This window comes from Cyprinus carpio, unplaced genomic scaffold, assembly GCF_018340385.1.
Source record: "Cyprinus carpio isolate SPL01 unplaced genomic scaffold, ASM1834038v1 S000006795, whole genome shotgun sequence".
In the NCBI taxonomy this organism is placed as follows: Eukaryota; Metazoa; Chordata; class Actinopteri; order Cypriniformes; family Cyprinidae; genus Cyprinus; species Cyprinus carpio.
Genome location: NW_024879381.1, coordinates 43,034 through 59,983, shown reverse-complemented (window position 1 = coordinate 59,983; position 16,950 = coordinate 43,034). Strand labels below are relative to the sequence as shown.

Sequence of the window (16,950 nt, the reverse complement as noted above, 5' to 3'; positions counted from 1 at the left end):
GAGTTAATTCGAAACCATACGCAATAAAGGTTCAGTGTCATTTCATCCTTGAGTAATATGTCATGTTTGTTTGTTTTATTGTCCGACATTGAATATCAGTTCTCGCGAGGTTTCGTGTTTTAGATCTGGAAGGAAGGAAAGCTACAGCTGGAGAGAAAGACTTACAGCAGATCTAACGACGAGCAACACTATTATTAATTCTGAACAACACACAGCTGTTAACATGATGGGATGCAGTTTTTTTGCTCACTCCTGTTTGTTTTTGCACATCCTTCATGGTAAGACGTTCGTTGCAATTTGTAACCTCACACGCTTTCGGTTTTTCAGCGATAATAATGACAATTTCACATCATTAACTCCTAAAATCTTATCTTGGATTGTATTTGTCGATGTATTTGTGTTTGTACCCCAAGAGTTCTTTCGTTTTTATACTAAATTTCTCCTCGTCAACATAAAACTCATTTCTGATGCGTTCAATATTAAAACTGACTCTGCTCGACGACATTTTAAGCAGAAATATTATATGATAATTCAATATATTGACGTTATGTTGAAAAACTCAACAATGGTTTGTAATATTATATAGTCAGTTTTGGGTTTGTGTTATATTCCTGTGTCTGAAATGTCGCCTGTCTGTTTGCCGTTGTCTGCCCTGTTTGTTTGGTTTCTGATTTTGCCTACATCTGTTAAGGGCGTGGTGTTTCTGGGGGGGGTAAAGTTCCTGGTCACCTGACTCTAAGCCATCCATTAGAGAGTACAGACATCTGTGTCCTACACAGGACAAGAGTACTTGACTGATATTTAAGAACCCTTAATGCCAAAAAAGGTTCTATATAAGGAGAAATATCTTTAAATGATGGCTTATAACACTCATGGTTACGTTTTTATTTTAATTTTCTAATGATTTATTAATAGAACTATATATTTAAGGTAAGCATTGAGTAACTATATATTTGTGTTTCCAGGTGTTTTTTGTTGGTGAATACGTGGTGACAGTGATGGAGGGCGATACAGTTACTCTAAAACACTGATATAATCAAAAAAAGAGTCATGACAAGTTTCTGTGGTATTTTGAAGACACCTCGCATCGCTCTGATTAATGGACATCCCAACACAAGCTGTTTTATGAATGGTGAAGACGGGAGATTCAGAGACAGACGGAAGGGGAGACTATGGAGACTGGATCTCTGATCCTCTTCAAACATCACAACTGAAACACGCTGGACGTTATGAAGCCAGAGATCATCAGAAGTGAGAAGTTTCAGGAAAAAAGACAAAGTTTTAAACAGAACCGCAAGTGTGACAGCACCAAAATCACCAAAAAAATCAGCATCAGTCATGATGATACTATAAAAACTTTCAATGTGATCATCACTGGTGAGTTAATGTAATTTACCCTTAAGTTATTTATTTATTTATTTTTGAAGAAATACAATATTAGACCACGAATCAGTGATTTTTCTATTTTAATACAAAAATAGATCATATAAAACCAAATTCATTGACTGGCTGTAAATCAAATTGTTCATCAGCATAAAACGGCACTTCTGATTAAATATGTATTTACTGAAATCCTGTGCTCCTACACACAACACAAGTGGATTAGAAAAAGAAAGGATAGATGATTCATTGAATTATAATGTAATAACTGGTCTTTTAGGAACCTTTTATGATGACCAAACATACTACAATTTATCACCGATGGTTTCATGTTTCTTTGAAGACACCATGAAATAAAAATTATTGATTCTTTTTTTTGTTTTGTTTTTTTTTTTATGGAACATTGCAGTATTTTTGATTCATCACTCCACAACATTTTTTTCCCCAAATTCATGTACCCTCATAATCTTTAATCAGAATAACTGATTAAAAAAAAAAAAAAAACTAACGGGTTGTGGTCCTGTGATATTAACAACCACCGGAAGATACTAGAAGCCAATGTACACCTCAAAGTGTTGTAAAGCCATTAAGAAGGTCTAAAGCCTCCTTCTCAATAGTGCTGTAATTTAACTGATGTTTCAGAAATTTCTTTGAAAAGGTACCCATTCTACAGGAGCTCAATCCCTTTTCATCATCCTGCAGAAGGACAGCACCACCACCAGTAGCACTTGCATCAACCATCCAACTGAAATTGCACATCTGAATAATTTGGAGCCGTTAAGACAGGACCACTACTCAAAAGGGTTTTAACAGATTTGAATGCAATCTGGCATTCATCAATCCACTAAAAAAATTGTGATACTCGAAGCAGATTTGTTAGAGGCAACACAACATCTGAGAATTTTTTACAAAATCCCCGATAATAGCCAGACATTCCTAGGAATCTCCTGAGTTCACGTTTCGTACGGGGTACTGCAAATTCTGAAATAGCTTGCACTTTCAAAGTAACAGGTCGAACCTGCCCTTCCCCCACCTGTTTCCCTAAATAGGTAATTGTCGCTTTGCCAAACTCACACTTAGACAAATTAGAGTGAGAGATGCATCCAGTTACCGATTAAAAACAGTGCTTAACTTGGTCAAGTGCTCATCCCATGTTTTCGTAGTAAACAACAATATCATCGAGGTAAGCTTTACAGTTTGAAACACCGCCCAGCACTTGACACATCCCGGAGCGTTACGCAGTCCGAACGCCATCACCTTATAATTAAGGAAATCATCCAGGGTAACGAACGCAGATATTTTGGCCGTGCGCTCCGTCAAGGGAACTTGCCAGTACCCCTTCAGCATGGTGAGTTCCGTGACGAAGCGCGCAGAACCCTACGTTATCGATACCATCCTCCATAAGCGGGAGGGGAAACGAATCTGGTTTTGTCACGGCATTTACTCTTCTATAATCCGTGCAGAACCGTTGTGTCCCATTAGATTTCGGGACTAATAAACAGGGTGAACTCCAGGCACTGAAACTCGAAACTGCAAACCCATTCTCAACTAAATATTTTACCTCGACCTCCTAACTTTACTTTTTAACTTTAACTGGATTCACTTTATAAGCACGTTGCTTAATCGGTGAATGATCAGAGCTGAATTAAATTCTCCAAAATCATGGAATTATTCAATCTGCCACGCCAACATCAGGGTACTCTGTAGATTTCAGTCCATCTTCATCAACATCACTGTCAGAAGCAATCACGATCGAAACCACGGGCGTGATAACAGAGCTTTTTAACTCTTAATCTACTTCCCCACGACTCACATTACAGCTTCAGCAAGTTTACATGACACACACGCGATTTTTTCTTTGCCGGTCAGGAGTCTGAACAACATAATTCGCTTCATTCAGCTTCTTATCAATGACAAGAAGCTGTCAATCCCCAAATGGACAAAATCAAGTCCCACCCTGTATTTCTTTCTTTTTTTCTTCTTCTTCTTCTTCTTCTTCTTCTTCTTCATTTAATTAATTTCAATCACGCACAGGGAAGAAAAGACCATCACAACTAGAATTGTAAAGCATATTATTAATGTGGAATTGGAGAATGTTTTAAAAGGATTCATGCAGTTTTACAAATGAACAGAAACTGCCAAAGGAATTATCACATCAATGTGTTCCTTTATATTATATATATATATATATATATATATATATATATATATTATATATATATATATATATATATATATATATATAATATATATGTATATTATTTATATTTTATTTATTTATATAATTTTTTATTTCTTTATTTCCAGCTGCTCCTGTCCGATCAAGTCAAAACTGATGAAGAGCCCCGTATGGAGAAGAGGGAGTTTGACTTGGGTATGTTTTATCCATTCCTCTTTATAGATTGCATATAATAGAGTACAATATATTTATAAATGCATTGTTCTTAATGGGAGCTTGACTTTATAGTTAACTTAAAATGATTTTGCTGTTGTTCTTTCAAAAACACGAATTTCATTTGAACACAAAATACTAAATTTCAGAAATCTATAAATAAATTGTCAAACTTCATCCTAAACACCTGCTGCTTATAATAAAGAAGTCAGAAATAATTAACAAGGCAATAACATGTCTCTCCACGCCTTGTCTATTCACCAAACCATGTGTACTGTACATGAACTGAAAGACAAACAGAAACACGGCAGCTGTACAAACAAATTTAAAGTACATAATGACATTTGACATGTGACTATTGTATCATTAAATCATGAGACCGTGAAAAGGCGTCTCTTGACATTTCTGGAGGCCAACCTCCTATACTATTCTTAAACTTTCATAAACTGTTTCTCATTATCAATCCCTACTATTTTTAACAGAGGAAATAAACCTTTTGGGACATGCAAAATACGTGTCCGTAGAGATAATGCAGTGAATATGGTATATAAACAACACTTGTCATATTCTCTCGCTCTAATGACTATCTGTCTTTAGCTGTTTCTAGATTCAGGTCTGTCTTCAGCTGCTTTGAGCAGGAATTGTTGTTGGTGTTTATTTGCTGTTCTGCTGCTGCTGACTGTTGTAGCTGCTGCTGCTGCTGTGCTTTCACTATCCGCCGCAGGAGCTCCAGGAATAGTGAGTATTACATGGAGAAACTGTAGTAAGAGTGAAACGTGCTTAATGCTAAATTATTATTTGGCTCTCTGGAATACTTGATTCTGATTGCTCAGTTGAGACATTCAAAATATTATATATATATATAATATATATATATATATAATACTATATATATATATATATATATATATATGTTTTTTTTTTTTCACAGCAGACATGGAGAAAAACCAAGTATGAAGGATTGCTCAGATGAGAAAAAGATACTGGTACTGAAAACTGACATCACACTAAGATCTGTGTTTGATTTCACCTGCATGGGACCAAAATCATCCTAAGGGAAAAAACTACAGTCAGACAAACATATGGAAAAACACACTGCTCAGTTTAAAAAATGTAAAATATGTGTCGTTAAGCATTATGCACTGTAACGTTTGATAGGGGTATGTAAAACTTTTTATTGAAACGCGAGTGAAGTACATAATAAATAATCAAGTAATTTGGCATTTAATTACATCGCGGAATATGAAAACATTTTGATTTTGTGTCGAATGAGAGACCCAAAATTGATTTCAGTTTAGTTTTTAGCCTAAATGAATTTCGTTTGGCTTGTCGTTTAATAAATGTATCTTCTTATATATAATTCTTGTTCTTTTCTAAATACTGTTAATTAAAATGATTTGTTGTGGGAGTAAGGGGAACTAAAATAGCCTAGGCTATGTTTTCAGTTTTATTATAATGTTTGTGAACCTTTCGCCATCTGCATTTTCTGATTTTTTTTTTTTTTTTGTAGCGTATTTTAACCATGCAGCACACCTTTTTAAATATATTTTGATAAATACTAAAAATTAATAAATAACTGACTTTTTAAACCGTTTTATGATTGTGTTAATCGGTCAAAATTATTGCGGTTAATCTTATTTACTTGTTTTATTAACATTAAAGCCAATTTACAAGCACATAATTATTATAGGTTTTGTTTTTAAGGTTTAACTGTGATAAAACACTAATTGTAAAAACTGTACACACTAATTGTAATGCCACTTTTGCTTCGAGGTGCTGGTCAGATGTAGTACAGGTGTAGTTCTCTCTGCATTCTCGAGTAGTTTTTGAGATATTGATCTTCAAAGTTTTTGCATTCCATTCGACTGTTTAGAACCTTTTTGTTTTTTTAAATAAAAAGTCCCAAAATGTACACATTAAAAAAATCACATAATATAAAATAAGTTGTCACAGGATAAGAATATGTGAAAAACTCAGTTTTGACAAAAATGTCAGACAGAAACTTATAATTCCAAGAGGAAAAGGGTACTGTGTTTTTTTTTTTTTTTTTTTTTTTTTCAAGCTTTGTCCAAACACTGTATAATGTTACTCAACATTTGAAATAATTAGTGAAGATCCATGTATGCCATTGTATGAATTATATAAGGGTAATCCATAACAGCTAACTGTAATCTGATCATGATGATTTTAAAAATGTAATAAAAATATAATTACAAGTACAATAATTTTTTTGGAATCTGATTATGTAGTCCATATTACATAAAAAAATCAATCAGAGAAACATGACAAGTTTTGCATCACAGGTTCATAATGTGTTTTCTTTTACCTACAATATGTCCTTGTTTCTCTTGTATTTTTTTTTTTTTTTTTTTGTGAAATCTTTATGAAGAAAATTAACGGGACAAAGACTTCCAGCACAAAAATGACTGTTTTTGCTATAGTATCATTTTTATTCATGCATGGGAAAAATTATATGTCTGTATGTCTACAATGAAAAAGTCCTCTTCAGGTTTCATGTGGCATGTTGTCACTGCTGTTTTATTATTGAATTTTTATTGTAAATAAAAAATAATGCAAATTCATGTAGCCTATAAGTTATTAAGTTTCACTATTAGTAATTTCACTGTAAATTGCCTTAAACCATCTAAAAACTAATATTTATACTGTGTTTATATTTAAAACTTAACCGAATCACTTTATAAATTATTAAACCTATCAAATCTCAAATACTCAAATCTCTTGGAGTTGACCTTTAGCACACATGCCTGAACTAATGTAACTCACTGATAGACACTGCACTGGAAACTACACAGTTACTGCCTTTTAACTGAAGCACCACCAACAAATTATTCTCCACCATCTCTTCAACAACAACATCCACCACTCAGCACAATCACCAGTGTTAAATGAACACTGCTCAGTGTGCACACTCACGTACAGAGTGTTAAAGTTACACTGAAGCATTTTTTTAGTACAATAAATAACTAATTAATCATTAATCAACACTTCAACACAACCAAACAAAAAAAATAAAAAAAAAAAAAAAAAGAAAAAAAAAAGGGAAGTGGTGAGTAAAAACACAACTAACTGACTTGCAGCCATGGACACGGACTTAAAAGAAATTGACTGAAATAAACGAAGTGGAAAGTTGAAAGTAATGTGGTCCCATGGTCGGAATCTGTGCTCGCATCTCTCACCATCCAAGTGCAACACACAACACCACACACCACACACACATCAGTGAGTAGTGAACACACACACACACACACACACCCACACCCGGAGCATAGGGCAGCTATTATTGCTGTGGCACCAGGAAGCAGTTTGGGGGTTCAGTGCCTTGCTCAAGGGGCTCACCTCTTATTTAAGGAGCACTGGACAAATTGCAACAAATAATTTTACTTTGTTATTTTAGTGGGTTGCTGCATATAATAATGAAACAAAATAAAAATTCAACATAACAAATTAAGAAAGAAAATAAAACAGTGTAGTTGAAAAAGAAATGTAAAAAAGGAGCGACATTTAAAAAAAGAAATGAAATATTAAAAAATATTAATTGTTTTGGCCATCAGATGGAGAGCAAAAAATCATTATGCCATCATTAAACAATTGGACCATACATATAGTCATCTTTAAGATAAAACTCCAATATATGTGAGAATATTTGATATCTGTTCTGTTTTCTTTTAACCTCTTGTAGATCTGATGTCATTGACCAGAAGAACAGCAGCAGCTGCAGCAGCCACGCCCATCAGAGCAGTGACGACCAATCGCATCACAGCTTCAACTGTATCACAACAACTGACGTGAACCTCTGAAAAAAACAAAAACAAATGAAATCAATGGTAAATTGAAATGAGATTTTTTTTAAAGCTAATTTTAGTCTCTGACATAAACTCAAACATATCTAATTTTCTTCTCAACAGAAAAAAAAAATCATCCAGACCGTTTAGAAAGAACGTGTACATGATGACAGAAGCTCATTCATCATTTCTTGCATCTTAAGTGATCAGTCTTGGTAAAATCAACAATTAATTCAGTAAATGCATATGTGCTGCTGTACCTGAACATGGTTGACAGAGTTGAGTGATGTTCAGATGTGTGGTCTGTCTGGTTGCTGATGGGATTGTTGAGCACACAAGCTGTAGCTGGTTTTTATCCTGATATTCCACCTCCAGAGGCAGAGAGAGACTGATTCTGAGATCAGACTCACTGATGCTGGCGGGCAATAAACTGTTTCCTTTGTACCAGGAGAGAGTCACATGACCCACATTCACCACTGAACACACCAGTGAACAATATGATGATGATGATGATGATGATGATAATGAACATTGTGAAGAGTTACTGCTGATGAGAGGAACAGACAGATGAGCTGGAAAAAAAGAATAATTTAGGGAGTAATTGACAAGACATGCTGACTTCTTGAAATGCTTCTTGATATATTGTTCATACAATCTGTCTCTAGGGTCACTTCTTCCTTTGTATTTATAGCTAATGTGTTGCTATAAATTGTGACACAAACTTAAAACATAACTTACAGAAATACTTGCTTATTTTAAAATATATTAAAGTGAACTATATTTTGAGTGTCTGTGCAAAACTCACTCCCACGGTTCTATGGGTTGGTTGCCATAAGAAATAGATTTAAACATTAAACTATTAATATTTACTTCTCTGAAGTATATTCAACCAATCAAGAGTCTGACACGTGACTTTCTGTAAAGCTGCTGTGAAACAATGGGTATTGTGAAAAATGCTATGCAAATGAAATTAACCCAAATTTCACTTTTCATTAAAAGAACATCGTCATATGTGGGAACATTTCCCTCCTCTTTACTGATTAGAGCTATACGAGTCTCTGGATGTCCAAATGTGCCCTATCTTATCATCACGTGTCCATGTAGTTCAGTAACATGAGTCACGATTATATGTGACTGATTCTCCCTCCTTCACTGACACTGACTTCACATTCATCATGGATACAGCAAACACTGGAAGAACAGACAGAGTTTATTTTTCAGATCACTTATTAACGTTCTTGTTAAAGTTAAAATAAAATGACTTTGGTTTAAATGCAAGGATTTGATCTTTAATCGCTTGTAGTTTTGAAATTGATCGACATGGCTCCTCTTCTTGGGCTTGTGAAATTAAATCTGGTCTTCTCGAAACAGCTGTGTGGTAAATGTGAATCTCTTTTTTTTTTTTCCTTTCAGAAAAGTGACGGTCGTCTGAGCTGATTTTCGTAGTTGAGGCTCAGGCCAGACTGGTGTGTGAAAGACCTTGTTATCTCCAGCCCTTGTTGACTTAATAAACATCAGAATGAAATAAACGCTGCACAAAAACCAAAAAACCAGCCATTACATGGAAAAACCACAGAGACTGATCTGTTTTGAGTACATTTGTACAACTGGACATCAGCAGTCATCTGGTTGATGTTTTTAGGCCGAGTAGAAACAACTTTTTTTATTTCGTCCATTAGGCGGTGTGACAAACAACATGCTTTATATATGAAGTTTTATGTGGACGTTAGCACAGAGATACATGATTCTCCTCATCCGTCAGATTTTATAGTCTTGTGTGAAAACTGAACACCATTTGTGGTAGTTCCCCAAAAATCTATGAACGAGAAACACATCTCTCACTTTTCACCTTTCCTATTGCTCTAATTTTCACAAGTAGGGCCTAGTTTTTTAAAACGCTGGCTGTTAATTAAATTAAAAATTAAATTAAATGTAACCCATTAAGCAGAACGCTTTGTTATCCAAAGTTGACTTTACAGTGAATTCAAGGCTAACATTTTTTACCTAATCGTGTTTCCGGGGAATCAAACCCACGAAGCTTTTGCGCTGGTAACACAATGCTCTACCACTGAGTCACATCGAACACTTAATATTGTCATTTAAAAATGTTTTTATGTCTCCCCAGTTATTTTATCAATGCATGATTATTTCATGTTCTACGAAAATCCGATATATACAGTCTGCACTCTACATATACTCTTCAGAAGATATCTAGTAAAAAACAAAAGACGTAAAATAATACAAATGTTTCAGCTAATAGCCTTCAGTGTTCATCAAACACACAGTATATGATCTTCTTTTCGAACCTGGTATCAGTAATGATTAGTAATTTCAGTGTTAAACAAAGACACGTATTGTACAGAATCTCTAGATTATCTGAATGAACAGTCATTACAGTCCCATTACAAACACACAGACTACATAACTCATTAAAACTGCAGTAACTTTACATTCGACTACATGGGGGTTACAGATGGTGGGATGCACGGGGTTGCGCGGAAGTCTACTTCAGAACGTAGGAAAGTAAGTTGCTTTATTTTAAAACGTATTTGAAATAAGATTTATGCACTTTCTCACTTGTTACCATCAGACAGAAAAAGCCAACGGATGTTTAACACACTACAAATTCTGAATTTCATCATTTAAGATGTCCAATAGAAACTGCAACTGCACTGAATGTGAGAACCAAACACAGTGTAGATCTATGTAGTGTAGATGAGTGAAATGCTAGTTTGATTTATGATTCTGGTACAATCAAAACTGTTTCAGACTTACCAACCAGATGCCAAAAGCAGCAAAAAACAAACACCAACATTTTTCTCTTCATCAGTCTCAGAAAACGGAGAAATGTATTTTAGTCCTATAGAGATCTCTGTAATTACTTGAGATGAAAACTGTTCCTGTTTGTGTTTGTACGTGTCTGTTGTCAGCTGTTTTTTTTTTCTCTAAACCACAGTCTCTCATGTTTTTGTAGAGCTACATGACATCACATTAATGATGATGACTTGTCTCACTCTTGCAATGATTCATTTAATTTATTAATCTAGTCTAGAAACAAATACTATAGCTTATTTGTCTGTTTTAAAAAAAGACTGCGAAGCAATTCCAAAGAATGAAAGGGAACTCAGAATGGGAACCTCATTTACTTTTACCTAAATTTAACTGTAACAGAATTTAAAGTGCTAATCTGCATGCTCAAATCAAACAAACAAAAAAAAAGTTTTAAATGACTGTTACTGAACACATTGTTTACAGTACATTATAGAAAAAAGTTAACTGGAGTCAGGAGTTAAAAAAGCTGGAAATAATTTCTCAATTTGATCAGTCCATTGTAATGCTTCATTTATGACATGGAGAAATTCATGTGTGCCTATACATGTTCTTGTGCTGAAATAGTGACAAATGCTCAATGTTGAGCTAAAGTGTCAGTGTATATTATTTCGAAAGAAATCAGCATGGGATGACACCACAAAAGAAGCACAGTCAAACCAAAAATTGATTAAACCATTTTTGGTATTTTTTTACTAGTGGGTTGCAGGACCACTAAATAGTTCATGATATGTAAGTGAGGATAAGCAAAATAAAGTAAACGTGGACATATTTATACACAAAAATTCACTTCATACAGTTAGGACTACACAGTAAAGCTGATAAAAAATTAGGAGGCCAAAAAATTTGATTTGGACACTTTTGACCTTACATACCTTTTCTAGTCCAAAGTTACTCTGAACAGTATCAAGATGATTTTGTCCCTAGACAGAGTTTTAACTCTTGATTTCTTGATAGATTTTATTACGGCATTTTTCCAAACTATAGAGAATAAACTGTGGATAATGTGTGAACTGTTTGAAGGTGTTCTGAATACATTTTTGGTTGACTGTATATTCGCAAGGACGGATGAAGCACAGTTGTAATTTAACTTTTACATTAAAAATAGAGAGAAAACACCATCTAAGGCTGTGCATGTATAGGAATATTGCAAATATTGCAAAGAGAAATGGTGTAAGATTCCTCCTGACCACTGTGTTGCAAATACAGGAAACACCTGGTGGAAGTTATACCTCTTTAGCATTTTTAAGACATGCTACTACCTCTTTTTGCTTCCTCTATTTCAGTAGATGTTTTTTAAAATTAAACTCTCAATTGCAAACTCCTCATTTACATAAAGACACACCTAGGCTATCTTAACGTTTCACGATTGCCTGTTCACAGCAACATCCTATTGCCAACAAGCTCAGTTGTCGCTTTGCTCCCTCGTGCGTGTTTTGCTGGTGGTGTAAATGTTTTGTTGTGTTTTTTGTATTTGGGGGGGGAAAAAAAAAAAACCCCCCCCCCCCCCCGAAAAAAAACATGCAGCACCTCATTCAACAGTTAACGAATTCATATTCTGTAAAAATACTCAAAGAACTTATGTCATCATATGCAAATATAGTGTATGAATAAGAAACCATTTCAAAGAATAGAGCACAACAGTCCATAAGGAAATAGATTTTTAACAATAACTGATAAACCTTGTTGGTGAGCTCTGAGGTTGTTAATCATCAATATAGGCATTTGTGTTGAAGCCCTCTGTGTTCATTTTGAATTATTTTAAAAAAACAACCGTAAACTGTAACTGACTCTAGAACTGTGAAAGCGCCACCAATGACGACGCTGCCATTATATGACTGGTTCATGTGCTCTGGCTGCAGTAACTTCCACCAAGTGTTTTTTCTGTATTTGCAACACAGTGGTTCAGAGGAAATCTTTACACCGATTTTCTCTTTGCAATATTTGCAATATTCTTATACAAACCCTATTCCAAAAAAGTTGGGCACAGGTATCAAAAGAGGCCCGGAAAATGTTACATGTACATATAAGGAACAACTGCAGCTGAAAAAAAAAATATGGAGCACTATCAAAAGGAGTTTTCTCAGAGAAAAAATTGCAAAAGTTGTGAATGTTTTATCATCATCTACAGTGCATAATATCATCCAAAGAATTCAGAGATCTTGGAGACAATCTCTTGTGTGTAAGGGTCAGGCCTCGAAAAACCATACTGTCATGCCCGTGCAAAATCAAGTTCAGGGCCCTTAGATGGCATTGTAATCACATACAAGGAATGGCTACTTGTAATGGAAACACAACATGGGCTCAGGAATACTTCCAGAAAACATGTGTCGGTGAAACACCCATCCACCGTGCCAGTCCACCGTGTTGCCGGCTAAAACTCCTATAGGTGAAAAAAGAAGCCTTTCTAAACTATAAAAGAATGCCAAATAAGCGCAGAAGTAAAAGTTGAAAAAGAAAACAATCTGGGCCAAAAAGTCTCATTTAAATGGACTGTGTCAAACAACAGTGATAATAACTGTAATAACTAGAATGTAAGACGAATCAAAATTTTAAGTTCTTTTGTGAAAAACAATGGTATGCCAATGTCCATCCGGACATAAAGAGGACAAGGAAACACCAAGTTTTATCAGCGGCTCAGTTCAGAAGCCCTGCATCTCTATGAATACTGGGGTGTGCATGAAGTGCGTGTGGCATGGGCAGCTTACACATCTGGAAAGGCACCATCAAGGGGGCTTGAAAGGTACTATCCAAGTTCTAGAACAACATATGCTCCAATTCAGAACGTCGTCTCTTTCAGGGAAACCTTGCATTTTCCAACATGACAATTAGCGAGACCAACATACTGCAATCAATTACAACATCATGGCTGCGTATGAAGAAGGATCTGGGTGCTGTAAATGGCCAGCCTGCAGTCCAGATCTTTCACCCATAGAAAACATTCGAGCGGCATCATAAAGAGGAAGATGTGACAAAGAAGACCTAAGACAGTTGAGCACTAGAAAGCCTGTATTTAGGACAAGATGCGGACAACATTGTCCTCCTCAGTCCCCAGACGTTTGTAAAACCATACTAGTTAGATAAAAAGAAGCAGAGTGATGCCACACAAAACAAAAGTGGATACAGACCATGGGGCCTTGTCCCAACTTTTTTAGAGATGTGTTGATGCCATGGAATTTAAAATCAACTTATTTTTCCCTTAAAATTATATATTTTCTCAGTTTTAAACATTGATATGTTCATCTATGGTTGTAATTCTGAATAAAATATTGAAATTTGAAACTTCCACATCATTGCATTCTGTTTTTATTCACAATTTGTACAGTGTCCCATCTTTTTTGGAATCGGGTTTGTATTTTGGCATTTGTCTTGGTATGATTTATAAAGTATCTGCAAATAATGTCTATAAAGTTCATTTTCCACTGTATGAAATCCAAACTGAATTGGTTGTTAAAGCTATTAAAACTCATTATAATGGTTGCATTAAAACTTTTTCCATACTGCACAATTAATGAACCTTTAATGTTTTTAAACTTTGACAGCTCTATAAATATTAACCACATATGTTGTGAAGAACCAGATCTAGTTTAAGACTGAGGTATTGTTGTTGTTGTTTAATGCATCTATTATTAATTATTATTAAACAGTTCAGACTCCTGAAGAGATCATTTCATTGAGCCAACATTCAACAACAGAAAAGTGCATAAAAAGTAAGATATTTTATTCCAAACGCATATGCTGTTCATCTCTGTATCAATTTAGCAGTCAGACCAAATTTATGTTTTTTTTTTTTTTTTTTTTTTTAATGTCTACTGCAATTTTCCAGAAAGCTTGATAAGCCTAAATATTGTTTGTATTTTATTTTTTAATTTTTTTTTATTTTTTTACAGAAGGTTAAAAAGGATAAAAGGAATGGAGGCTCAAGTAGAGTGTGCACCGATCGTCATGAGGAAGATAAAATAACCTACTACAACAACCGCTGTGACAACCATTACAACTCCTGCTGACAACAAGTTTCTGGCAGAATTTTTTGGACTTTGAAATATTTACTGTAGTGAATTCAGACCTCTCAAAAATCCATGTTTTTATACCAGTAAAAAATATTTTCTTGTAACCTAATGTTAATGTACTATTGCCATGTTTAGCAAAATAAAACTTATATAAAAAATACCAATTATAGACCCATTGTCATTGGTATTTATATAGTAGACGGCCCATTAAGCCGTAGGAGTACTGATTAAAAGTGTTTTCCTGTGGCTACTTAAAAAAAAAACATCTGTGTATTGTACACGTAGGTACTGGTCATAATCCAACTTCATCAGTGATAAAGTAGCCCACACAAAAACCGCGCTCACGTCACTTACCGAAAACAGAAAGTCGTTAACCTTAAGCCTCTGTTTTTAATTCCTCCCCAATTGCAAGCGGAAATCTCAAAAAACCTTTCATTAAATCCAGCTGGAATGAAGCACACCTAGAGTTAATTTGTCTAGATCAATGAGGAAATACATGATTTATTAGTGGTCAGTGACTGCTATACAGAGTGGTCAGATGGCAAAAATATGTGTAATCTGAAAAATTCTACATCGATACTTATGCATGTGCATATCTCTTCATAATCTCAAAGTCCCACTAAATGCCAGATAAACAGGGACAGTTTCAGTGGTTATTTTTTGCTCCCGTAAGAGATGTTATTTCTGACAAGAATGCCACATTTCGTGATGTAGACACTGATGTGGGTCGAATGTGTTCAAGCAGCCATAAAAAAACCATAGTACTTTCCGCCTACTGACCTAATATGTAATCATTGTGAGAAGTGTTTTTCGAAAGTGGCAGAAGAGACGGATTTAAAATGCCAGGTGTAAAAGGGGTATGTGTCTCCAATTGTCCACTTGTGATGTGATTGAACCAAAACGCATCTTAATACCAAGTGTAAACAGGGGCCTAAGAAAGCTTTCAGGTTCCAGATGGTGTTTCATGTTTCACCTGCTGTCTAAAAAGTCTGTGCTGACCAACTGGCCCCCATCTTCACACAGATATTAAACAGATCTCTGGAGCTGATATTACGCAGTGCCTGAAATTTGCCGGCTGCATCTCTGCAACTACAACAAACTCTTTCTCTCTTGTTTACCTCTCTAGTCCTTGCCCCTGTTGGAGATTGTCTGCCCCTTGCCTGAACATCCGGCCTGGATACGGATGACCCCATTAGACTACACTATTGAATGCTGTGGCTGTTTGCAGATCAGGGGCAGATCCATGCCCACCTGTGCATCACTTTTCGTGTCTTGTCTCCCTCTGTTCCTGTTTGCCTCGGTGTCCCTGATCTTAGCCTGTTTTAACCATGTGGTCTAATAAAGCTTTGAAATTTTGGATCAGCATGTTTCCTTCCGTTCTGTTCCCGCCTCTGTTACAGTTCAGCTTTTGATTGGAACTATTTTCATTAATTTATATATTTCACTATTTTCACGCTTACAATTATTAGTCTGAGGTAATGAATTCGTATATTGTCGGTGCCTGTCTTGTGAAGGGCTCCGAGCTCGGGAATGGCCCCGAACCTAGAGTACCCCCCCCCTTCCCCGATCTAGTTTGTAAAGTGAACTTGAAGTGAGGAGTTGGGGTGGAGGAGGGATGCTGATAACCCCGTCAATGGGTAGGGTAAATCAGCGGTATTTATTACTGTGGTTAAATTGATTACTTGATTGTGTGTCCACCGGTGTTGATTATGGCGTAAGATACTCTGACGCGCTCCTCCTGAACCTTGTTAATAAAACATCAATTTCACTAGTTCACGCTTACATATTATTAGCCTGAGGTATGGACATATGCGTAATTTGTGTCGTGCTGTGCGCGGGGAAGGGCTTCCGACTCGGGAATGGCGCCGAACCTAAGAGTCATACCCCCCATAAAAGCATTGTGGACAAAAAGACAGCCGCCAGATTTAAGAACGCCCCCCCCCCAAAAAAGCATTGTAAGTACGGGCGGGGTCTAGTTTTTTATTTCCTGAGAATCAGCTGGTTGGCAGTCCCTGAAGAGCCTACATATCCGGTGGTCAAGCGACTTAAGCATTGGAAGGGTAGGGCCCTACACCGGCTGCTGGTACCAGACTGCGAGGTTTGGGACGCCCGGGCTCGGTAGGGGCTCGAGCCGATGCTCAACGGGAAGCTCACCGGCGTTTGGAACGTGGTGAGCCGCTATCCGGCCGATGAGGGCAGGAGCAGCGTGATTGTATAGAGCCGCGACCGCGGGAGGACCAGTGTTGCCTCGACTGGAATAGGTCAGCGGTGTCGGCGTAGCGGGGCCCTCACAAGGCCTGACAAGCCCCCGCTATTCAGTGGGCGAAGGGCAAATAGAATAGCTGGACCGAGAGGGCCCATGAACGCCCTCCGACTGGAGATTAAGACTCAGGAAGCCGGACATCTTGGTCCTCTCGTGGGGAGCTAAAGCTTTGGCTATCTCTCCTCCTGAAAAAAAAAAAAAAGGGCCACGTCTCGACGCAAGGGGCACCCCAGCCGTAGAGCAGCCGGGCGGACGACAGGGGGAAAAATACAA

General features: G+C 36.4%; 2 long non-coding RNA genes across 2 annotated transcripts; one reads left to right on the top strand and one right to left on the bottom strand.

Moving 5' to 3' along the window:
• The first annotated feature begins 1,295 nt into the window (after positions 1 to 1,295).
• LOC122144878 lies at positions 1,296 to 4,402 on the top strand. The gene is made up of 3 exons (XR_006159888.1): positions 1,296 to 1,377; positions 3,688 to 3,754; positions 4,380 to 4,402. It is a non-coding gene; the product is annotated as an uncharacterized LOC122144878 (long non-coding RNA).
• Positions 4,403 to 7,451: 3,049 nt separating this feature from the next.
• On the bottom strand, positions 7,452 to 7,881 carry LOC122144898. The gene is made up of 2 exons (XR_006159912.1): positions 7,836 to 7,881; positions 7,452 to 7,586 (listed from the first exon to the last, which is right to left on the bottom strand). It is a non-coding gene; the product is annotated as an uncharacterized LOC122144898 (long non-coding RNA).
• Positions 7,882 to 16,950: the final 9,069 nt, after the last annotated feature.